This window comes from Solanum tuberosum, unplaced genomic scaffold (genome assembly GCF_000226075.1).
Source record: "Solanum tuberosum cultivar DM 1-3 516 R44 unplaced genomic scaffold, SolTub_3.0 scf00176, whole genome shotgun sequence".
NCBI classification, from domain to species: Eukaryota; Viridiplantae; Streptophyta; class Magnoliopsida; order Solanales; family Solanaceae; genus Solanum; species Solanum tuberosum.
Window position 1 is genome coordinate 849,095 of NW_006239100.1, and position 11,079 is coordinate 860,173.

Sequence of the window (11,079 nt, forward strand, 5' to 3'; positions counted from 1 at the left end):
GCCCCTTTAAACCATGTAGCCACCATGAGTAGAAAAGGGTCATACTTTTTAGATGATTCCTTAGTGCATTTTAGCATAGACTAGTGGATCCACTTAGTAGTCAGGTTATATACCCTCGGCAAGGTATAGGACGGTCCGGGCAACTTGAGGCAAAACACTGTATCATCACAATAGCTCTTAGGTGATGGTTGTCGGTTAGAGAAACTCCCACAGAAGTATTTTGTATTATTATATACACAGAGTTACTTGTATTTTTATATAGATCCAGAGTTTTTATTGTATTTTTGCATACATACAGAGTTAGTATTGTATTTATAAATACACAGAGTTGATATCCATGTTTTAAATCTTTTCTTTATACTGCACTTATTTATGCTGCTTTATATTGAAATGAGTTGGAGTTGAGTTGAGACTAGGTTTGTTCTTTTAGTTCCTTTGAAGCTTATGCCTTGTTTTAGTATTCCCCTCGCATGCTCGTACATTCAATATACTGATGCCATTTGGCCTGCATTGTTGTTATGATGCAGATACAGGTAACCAGGATCAGTATCCAGCGCATCGTTGATTCTAGTTCAGCTCCAGAGTTGTTGGTGAGCCTCCTTGCTTCCAGAGGATCCCTTTTATTTCTTTCAGTATTTTAGTTCATTAGGATGTCGTGGGTCTTGTCCCGACGTCCATCTCAGTTGTTAGAGGCTTCATAGACAATTAGATGTTAGTTCATGAGTCTAATCATTTTCAATTGTTCATGTTGAGACTTGAGTTGCCTTTTGGTCAGTGAATATTTGATTTGAATACATTTTTAGTTATCCTTGAGTTTTCAGTTTACTTTTAAAAGTATTTTATGAGGTGTAAGTCTTCTGATGAGTAGTAAGCCAGGCCAAGGGTTCGCTTGGGGCTAGCAATGGTCCTTGAGTGCCAGTCTCGCCCAGAGTGTAGGCTCGGTGTGTGACAAAATGGTTGAAATAATCCAACTGATTTGGTAACATCGGGGGTGCAACTGAATCAAGTGGTGCAATTTTCTAAAGACAATAGCACAATCCTTGTTTTTGATTATGCATATGCTATGCATATATATGATGACAGTCCAAAGCCCAATTTGAGATTATAGGACCCAAACATGTAAGTTTAGATCATGTTGTTTGGTCAACATTAAGCTTTACTTTATTTTCTAGTGAAAGCTTCTGCTAGTATTTGGTTAAACCTTGTAGCATGTAACAATATAGTGTAGATGACAAAACTCATAAGGTTTGTATATTAGTTTCTTAGCAGTTACTTATCGGCTACAATGATCCATCTACTTCTATTACTCTTTTTAATCCCATTACAACCATACCTCAATTACATGCTTCTTAGAGTAGGCATATGCATTCTCACTATTCATTTCACTCTATTTGGATCCATTTCATTCTAGTATTTACTACAAATTATGGATATCAAACAATACAGGTTCTCTATATTTCCTAATAAGACACATCTTAACAAACTAAAAAGATTTTTCCGAAGGATTGCAATTTTTCCAAATAGTTGTGACCTTTCTGATAAGGCACAACAAACATTTGTTCACACTACCTTTATTGTCTATAAATAGAGGGATTTCCTCTAATTTTAAAACAACAAAAATTCTGAACTTCTTATTCTTTTTTTTTTCTTCTTCTTCTGCACAATTAAATATTCATGTACTTTGCTCCTGTTGGTTGCTCACCGACACCATTGCTTATGTTACAAATCCTAGTATTTTTTTTACAACCACAAATTTATGCTTATGTTATTAATGATAAATAATAAGATGTTATAATTTTCATTTTCCTTTACATTATTAATGTTCGTTACTACGTAATCTTGTATGTAAAATAATATAGTATTTTAGTTTTAATGACTAATAGGTTTTAGGTATTATTTTATAAATTTTGTGATATTAAATTCCCCCGCGAAGCGCGGGTAATTTTAGTAGTTTATAATATTTTTATATAGTGTAGGGATAAAATGGTAATATAACTTTGTACTTTGGAGCTTCCCACATTTAATAATATATGATGTGGCACGCTTCACACTCATAAATAAGACTCTACTAGACGTTGCTTATGAGACATCCTAGGACCTTTCTAAACCTTGTTCTCTATATACCAAGTTTGTCACAAACCAAAGTATACCCTAGATGTGACATGGCGTATGAGATCCCGAGAGGCCCTACACAAGCCACTTAGAATATAACATACAAGATAATAGAAGTAAAGAGCTCAAATGATAGCATTTCATATTTCAAAAGAGTTAGAGTAAAGAAAAAGTCTAACATAAGTCTCAAAGCCATCTAATACATCATAAGGAAAGTGTTTGAGACGTAACTCATTGTCACACCCTTTTTTTGCGCACGGCGGAAGGGTATTTCCAATTTAAGTGACAGTATTGATTAGAGATTATTTTTATTTTTTCAGAGTCGCCACTTGGAATTGAGTTATGGTGTTCCAAGTAACCTTTTGTTTTTAAATCCCTAATCAAAAGGAAATGACTCTTTGTTTGGTCTACGAACTAGAAATTCGAGTAAGGAATTCGGTTGACCGAGGGGAAGGTATTAGGCATCCCTCGAGTCCCGTGGTTCTAGCACGATCGCTTTTATTGACTTATACTTATTTTAACTATTTTTTGGATATATTTTTATAGGCCATGATTTGCTTGCATTTTTATTGTTGAACTTTTATTTGGTCTCAACCTAGATGCGTGACCGCATTCTTGGTTTTGACATTTAGAGGCATAACTACCTTGTTCGTACCGCACCTAATAATTTTGTCTATATGTTGTGCTTTAAGTTAATGAAGTTGATTATATTTTAGACAAAGTGCGTCACGGCATCCTTGAGTTTCTTTTAATTGCCTCAAAAAAGATGCACAACTGCATTCTTAATCGAAACAAATAATTTTAATGTGTCATACATCTATCCTAATGCTTACCTATTGCTAGTAAGCTTAAGTGTATTATTAGTGACTGAATTATTTTTATACTATTTATGTTCATGAATACTATTTAAATAAAAAAATCTAAAATCTTAAACAAATAAAAGTTATTTCATATTCAAATTTGATATAGACACATTTACATTTTAAGTATACTTACAAGTTATAACAAAAGACATTAAAATAATAAAAAAAATTGTAACTCTTCATCTCTTAATTTTTCTAAAAGAAACATTTTTAATATTAGATAAAATTGACTAAACAAACTATTAGAATAAATCTTTTAGACATTTAGTGGATTTTGATTGGACGCAAGAGGTACTTAAATGATAACAACATATGATACAAAAATGAAAAATAATGTAAATAGAATAAATAGGAAATATTTCAATATTATTGTGTCAAAATTAACCTAAATTTGGTGCAAATTTCATAACATTAGAATAAAGTATTATATAATCATAAAAATCAAAATATACAATAAAATTGAATAGTACCTCTTGCGAAAATTCAATTCACGAAAAGCAAACAATCCTAATAAGGAACCACGAACTCGAAACCACGAAAGTGAACCTCGATCTCACTTTTGTTTGTGAGTAAAAGAAATATCACATATTATTACAAGTAGGAACCTCCTAACCCCAAAGTTGATTTACCGTTTTAACCTTACAATATTATTTAAATATTAATTTATTTAAAATATTAGTTAAATATTAATTTATTTAAAATTAAATTTGCTGTCAGGCCTAATTTAATTCTTCAGAAACATATACCTTCTATTCAATGTCCCTCGCGATCGCTGTAACAGTCGTGTAGTTGCTGCTCAACTTTCCTTTCTGCAACGCTCAAGATCCATTACTTAAATTATCCCTTCTTCCAAAACCTTTTCATATACTCCACTCATTTGTATAAATGTCTCCAACAACATGTTATTGTCCATTAATTTGTTTCTCTTTTATGTGCCTGAATGAAATACATCATTATCAAGTAAATATTTTTCCTGCTCTATTTTTGTTGCATAATAGTTACGGTCAATTGTCAATAGAACTGTGATCATGAACGAAGGAGAGGACAATCAAAGAGTCCAATGCACATTCTGATAGTAAGGATGATAACCTTTAGACTGGTGCAGTTCCATGTATTGTTTTCCATCACCGTGCTGAGCCATCCCAAGCTCCCACATCATCAATAGTTTCTTGGTAGTGCTCAAGTAGAAAGTTTTATCCGGGATGATATAAACAGCCTGTGATGGAAAACATATATTGGAGTTTATGCAGTCTTCAGTTCCTTTTTATCTTCTCGAATGTTTTTTTTTTACTTTTGATCATTCACTTCTGTTAAATGTTGTTTTGTGGTTTTTAAACACTGCAGGTGTTTTACTTTGCTGTAGGGGATAATAGGCGAGGGCGCTTTCTTAAGGTTAATCTACTTTCCTGACCTTGACGCTTTGCTTTTGCTCTGTTTTGCTGCTAATTGAAAATATATGTGCACCCTTAGTTTCCTCGCACATTGCGATCAATTTTACTTGATAGCTTTTAGATGGTATTATATGAACTCGCACATTACGATCACTTTTACTTGATAGCTTTTAGTTTTGCATTCCCCACAATGTTAACAGATCATTAGAAGAGTTTTATATCTAACTAACTCTCTTGGTTGAGAATCAAAATGATAATATTCGATTCTGGATAGACATCAAAAACCTTTAGTAGTAACTGAACTAGGATGAAAAGGAAGTAGATATATTTTATCAAGGACACTCATAAATGGATTCACATCCAATGTAAAAACAACATATTTATGGGCTCTGAATTGACATTTGATAGATGATATTGGTCCATGTACTGTGCACTAACAAATAAGATAGAAGATAATAGGTAACCCAACTGAGTTTACTTTGTTGCATCCTGAACATTATTAAGCTTAAACAACCTTTCCGTGAGACTAAGGAGTCATCTCTAAGAAGCTCTTGGTAGATTTATAGAACCTACTTTCCTTTTCATTCTTCCTCCTTTTTTCTTCCTTCATTGCAATAATTCATATATTTTGTAAAAAAACTGGTAACGTCGTATTCCTCAGCATTAAGGACATGCTGGCAACCTTAAGAGAGAATTACAAACTGGAGTAAATATTACAAGGAACCTAAAAGATCTACTATATGTTCAACTTCATCTATACATTCCTCTTTACACCAAAATAAAAGGGATATAATACAATTCAATTTAACTTTATGAATGGAACTAAACCTATCCGCAAAACATCTCTAATTCCTCTCTCTCTACAGTGTCCACCATATGCGTGCTGTGATTACTTTCCACTATTTCTTTTGTCTCTTGCTCCCACCCCTCCTAATCCAACAACTCAATAAATCAACAATATGTTCTGGCATAGACCAGTTTGTTTCTGCAGGACTTAGAAATAGTAACCGATCTATGAAGTTATTTTGCAATGCAAAAACAGGTGGTTGTTAAAAGCTACCTGAAATATGATTCCAGTTGTCCTGTTCTACTTTGGCCTGAATGGCTGACTGTATTCAATCTCGGTCATGACATGTCTTATCGTAGAAAGTTTTATCCAGGATGATATGACCAACCCATGATGGAAAACATATATTGGAGTTTATGCAGTCTTCAGTTCCTTTTTATCTTCTCGACTGTTTTGTTTTACTTTTAATCATTAACTTCTGTTAAATGTTGTTTTGTGGTTTTTAAACACTGCAGGTGCTTTACTTTGCTGTAGGTGACAATAGGCGAGAACACTTTCTTAAGGTTAATATACTTTCCTGACCTTGACGCTTTGCTTCTGCTTTGTTTTGATGCCAATCGAAAATATATTTATACCCTTAGTTTCCTCGTACAGTGCGATCACTTTTACTTGATAGCTTTTAGATGGTCTTATATGAAAGTAGGTTGATGGGTTGTTTTCTTACTGCTACCATAGTATTTTACTATTAAACTTGGCTCTTGTCTATTTTTTTCTTGTATCTCTCCTCTCTCTCCCTTTTATATATTCCTGGCCAATATCTCTCTCCCATTAATGGCCACAACCATGTTTCATATGGATGGTAATTGTCATCTAGCTTCTGCCAAGTCTTTATCCATACTCTTCAACAATGTCATGTTGAAGTACTTTGCCTACATATATCCTTTTCAATGCTCAACTGAGTGCTGTTCTTCCCCCGCACCTGAGTAAAGAATAATGTAAACCATCTGTCGGGCACTATCATACGCCCATACATTTACCAACAGTTCCAAAACCCGACAGTAACAGTGCTGCTTCTGGTGGTCACAAACAATAAAAACATAAGAATTATCCTTCTAGCCTACATTACTTTGAAGTTTAGTGATAGCGTACACTATTGCAGGTAACAATTTTTAAGTGTCATATACTTGAGAAACAGAAATAGAAACAGCTGCATGAATTCTCAATTAAACTATTGTTTGCACTTGTCAATTGTTTCTTAGAGGCTCATCTAAAGGTGTAGCGTAGTGATCAATGAAGTGAGATAAAGTCAAGGGACTCCAAAATTCCTAACAAAGTCAGAAAGAGCACTCAATTAAAGTATTGGTTGCACTTGTCAATTGTTTCTTAGAGGCTCGCACAAGATGTAGCGTAGTGATCAATGAGGTGGGATAAAGTCAAGGGACACTAAAATTCCTAACAGAGTCAGAAAGAGCAAGTCATTATATACATGGCATGTTCTCGTTGAGTCTAGAAAAAATCCTAATTCAAGAAGAAAGTGATCAGATTATTTTAGCATAACAATTCTATACCTTACATTAGGAAAGTTTTACACTGATTCCAGCTGCTAAAGCAATTGGAAAAAAATCCTATACCTACCAATCATTTAGTTTCCTCAGAAATTTATTTGCCAAGCCTGAGTTTGAGTGAAAATCAGCAACAAAGACACCTTTATTAACAGAACAATTAAACTATATAGGGAATTTAGCCTTCAGACATTCTTATGTAACCCATAAATCTGTCCAGAAAATAGAAACATACAGAATTCCAACAAGATATTATTTTAACACAACAAATCTATACCTTACATTAAGAAATACATAATCTCCAAATGTCTAATTAAATAAACTACTATTAGCTATATTGCTGTTGATAGATGTTGTAGTAGAAAATATAACATTTGCGTCTAGTTAAGCTGTTACAAAATAAAGCTATTGCCATAACATGTCAACAGATTGTCCGCCAAGGACTTTTCCATTTTGAAGGCGATATGTTTGCATTACTTCCGTTATAATAATTTTTTACATTTTTATTGATTGACTTCTCTTTGAAATTACGTTTACTATCTCTTCATGTTCTAATACTTTTAACAGGTTTCTTGCTTTCGGCAACACCAAAATTGGTAACATTTCTCCACCTTGGATTAACTTTCTTCAATTCATGTGATATTTATGCTATTGTTAGTTGAAGTTGCTCGCTTTTAAAATTAAAAAAGAAGAATTAGTTTATGCTTGGTGAATACTGTATTCTTGAGCATCTTTATTGTTAGACCGAAAGAAGACTAATTATATATAAATAAATAGCATTTATGTCACAAATATATATAGTATTTGTTCATCCGAGCTACTACAACAATACAATGATAAGTCTGGAAGAGCTCAAGAACCAGTGCCTACCAATTAGCAAGTTGAAGAAATATGCAACAAAATGGGTGATTAAAGTCTTAGTCATTCGACGGAGTTTAATAAAAGAGTATAAAAATGCAAACAGTGAGGGTATTCGTTGGCAACTGATATTAGTCGACAAAGAGGTAACCCTATTTTAATATTTAATTATATTCATTACTTAATATGTTGACTTCTTTTGCGATTCTAATGATTATGGTCCTTACCACAGGGTACAAAAATACAAACAACTCTTTTCAACAAAGATGTTCATGCATGGAACAAGTCTTTTCAACTTAATCAAAGTTACTACATTATAAATGGAAAATTAAATGGAGCTAAACCAAACTTCTTATCTGTGCATAACGACCTCGAACTAGCATTTATGAACAACACAGAGGTCGTTGAGGACAAATACAAATTTAAGACTGAACAATTTTCGAATGGATTTACATCATTTGACGAAGCTGAAAAAATCACTAATGGGAGTTTGTTTGGTAAATTTCACTAAATGTTTGTTGTATGTTCCATACATAATGAAAAAATGTATTTTGTAAAACATTGTTTTGTTTAGATGTGGTGTGTATTTTACTCACAGTAAAAGCATTAACTGGAGAAGGACGAAGCATTAGACGCGAAGTAATCGTTACAAACGAAAGGTAACATATACTTTCTATGCATCCTACATAAAAATATTTCACATTAATAAACATTTATCATAAAAATATTGTTTGTTACATAAATAGGTATGATCGAAAAGTCATGACTTTATGGGGAGATTTCGCTGAAATCGAAGGTCAAATGTTACAGAGCCTTGAAAGTGACAAACCAGTGCTTGCCTTTTGTGATGTAAAATCATCCATTTACCAAGGTATAAATCTCCTCAGTTGATATATTTGCGTCAAATTCCAAACTGCATAAAAGTATCACTAAATTAATTACTCCTGCCAAAATAGGGGATTTTGTCCTTTCCACGACTCCTGTTAGTAGTTTGCTAATAAATCCACAATTTGAAAAAGAAAACAATCTCCAAGAATGGTAAGTAATACATGTTTCATCACACTTATTAAGAGGCTACCCACATGCTACGTCATTAATGTTTTTCTTTTCATTACTTAAAAATTTCCAGGAATGACAACATGAAGGCACAAAAGATTGACCTAAGTCTAATGCCAAGCAGACTAATGCAAACAGTCCGCCAAGTGAAAATTACTAATATTTTAAACGGTTCACTTGCCATTGTGAAGGTAATTTCCTATACAACACCCATCCTATACTCAAATTATATGTTTCAAATGTAATTAAGTGATTTACCTAATTTACATATAGGACATGTACTATAAGTTCAATGCTACGGTTTCCGGCATTGACAATAGCACCGACCCATGGTATCATGCTTGCAAGAAATGCTACATGAAAGTTACTGTTATAAAAAGTAGTGCAACTTGTACCTATTGTAGGGCTGAAGATATTGATTATGAGAAGCGGTAAACTACACAAATGACTAACAACAAATATTGCTTACTCCACCAGATATATGCAAAATTAATGATTAACTACTTAAATGACTTTACTATGTCACTATCAAATAATTAGCGTCATACTGATTAAATCTTCCAATTTGTTTTAGATATCGATTAAAGATTGATGTCACTGCTGAGGATCAATTCCTAAGGATTACATTGTTTGATGCTGCAAAATACTATTTTGGTTGTGAAGTAAAAGACTATGTTCTCTCTACATCTGAAAAGGTCAATCACTTACTCTATGAAATATTAGCCTATATAAATAACGTTAACCTATTTTAACTGAAATACTAATATATATGGTTTCCTATTCCACAGAAAGAAGAATCAGAATACTATCGCAAGTATTGAGTAAGGGGAAAGAATTCAGTATCCTTGTGAAGATTGATCGTAACTTTCCAAATGTTGAGGCAAACATGAATGTGATAGCTATGGAGATACATGAGGTTCCAAAAAAATTTGCAGCAGATCAAACCAAGGTTAAAACCCCAATTAAAAAACAAAGAAGTAAGAGGATGAAGAAACTAAGTGATAATAAAAAAAATGAAAGAAATAGCTGCAGACATACCTCATGTTGAAAAAGATATTGCATCAGTTGAAATTGACACTGAAATCCCAGAAAAAACAAATAGATGCAAGAGGACCAAGAAAATTAAGGAAGCCACCGCAGAGGAAAATCCACAGAAAGTGAGGATACATAACGTTGAAAAGCAGAATGTACTAGATGAAAGTGACGACGAAACCCCACTAATTTAGCTACAAAGTAAAAGGACCAGGAAGGTTAAAGGAAAAAACCTCATGCCATATCTGATGGAAAATAAGATCAAAGAGGAAAAAAACTAATATATAGTTGATTTATAATTTCCTTATGTTTAACTAACAATGCTTATTATCTCCCTAATACTAATATTTAAAAGCTACTTTCCTTTTTTCACTGAGCAACTTCACCTAACATCGCTTTTATTTGTAACTTACTTTATCCTACATCAATGAATTTGGTTAACTGCTTCACTAAACATTCAATGTATGCAATTTATTACTTTAAAACAGATCAACAACAATCTTCTGCAGCAATCTATACTCTCATACAAATAATAAGGTATGCATACATCCTACCCTATATGTATTTCTTACCTATATATAGAAAAACGAACAATTCAGAATAATAGATGTCTATTTCCTAAATATGCCAAATTAATGACTTCAATTGGCATTAATGATTCCTCTATGTTCTAGATCACTGCAAAATTACATATGCTAGATCGGACAAGACAAGAGAAGTGTCACACCAACAATCCAAAATTTGTCGCCATCAAATCAACCAACATCATGGTAAATGTAATATGTTAAGTAGTTATCATAGTTCAAAATTAAATCTAACCCTTCTATTCAATTCACTTCACAGGTGATAAAGGTAACTCCATTGCTTCTAGCTGTAATGTTGATCAGCAGGCCAAAACAACAATAGATTAGACAGACTATACATGTCGGATCTCAGACAACGCCCCAACAAAATCCACCGTTCAACAATGTGTGACTTCTTATCTCTAAGACACACTACTAAAGTAACTTACAATTACATTTGATTTACACAAATTAATGTTTTTAAAATCACTTTTCATGTATATACAATATATAGTACTCACTCTATCTTATTGTAATAACCATTGCAAACTATTGTCTTGTCATGTCAAATCCAACCGGTGATAAAGGAAAAATCATTCCTTCTACCAGTAAAACTGATCAACATGACTGCCACACAAAATCTGATTTGAGCAACACAGGTAAGAACTTACATAATCATGTAAAATTATACATACATGAGTACTCTGTACAATGGGAACATATTGGCATACGTACATACATAAGTATTACATGCTTTCTCTAAATTTAACAAAAAATGTTCCTCTTATAGAGAAAAGTCAATTGCAATGTGCATTGCGAAAAGTGGATAAATATATATTAGCAACCCAAACAATA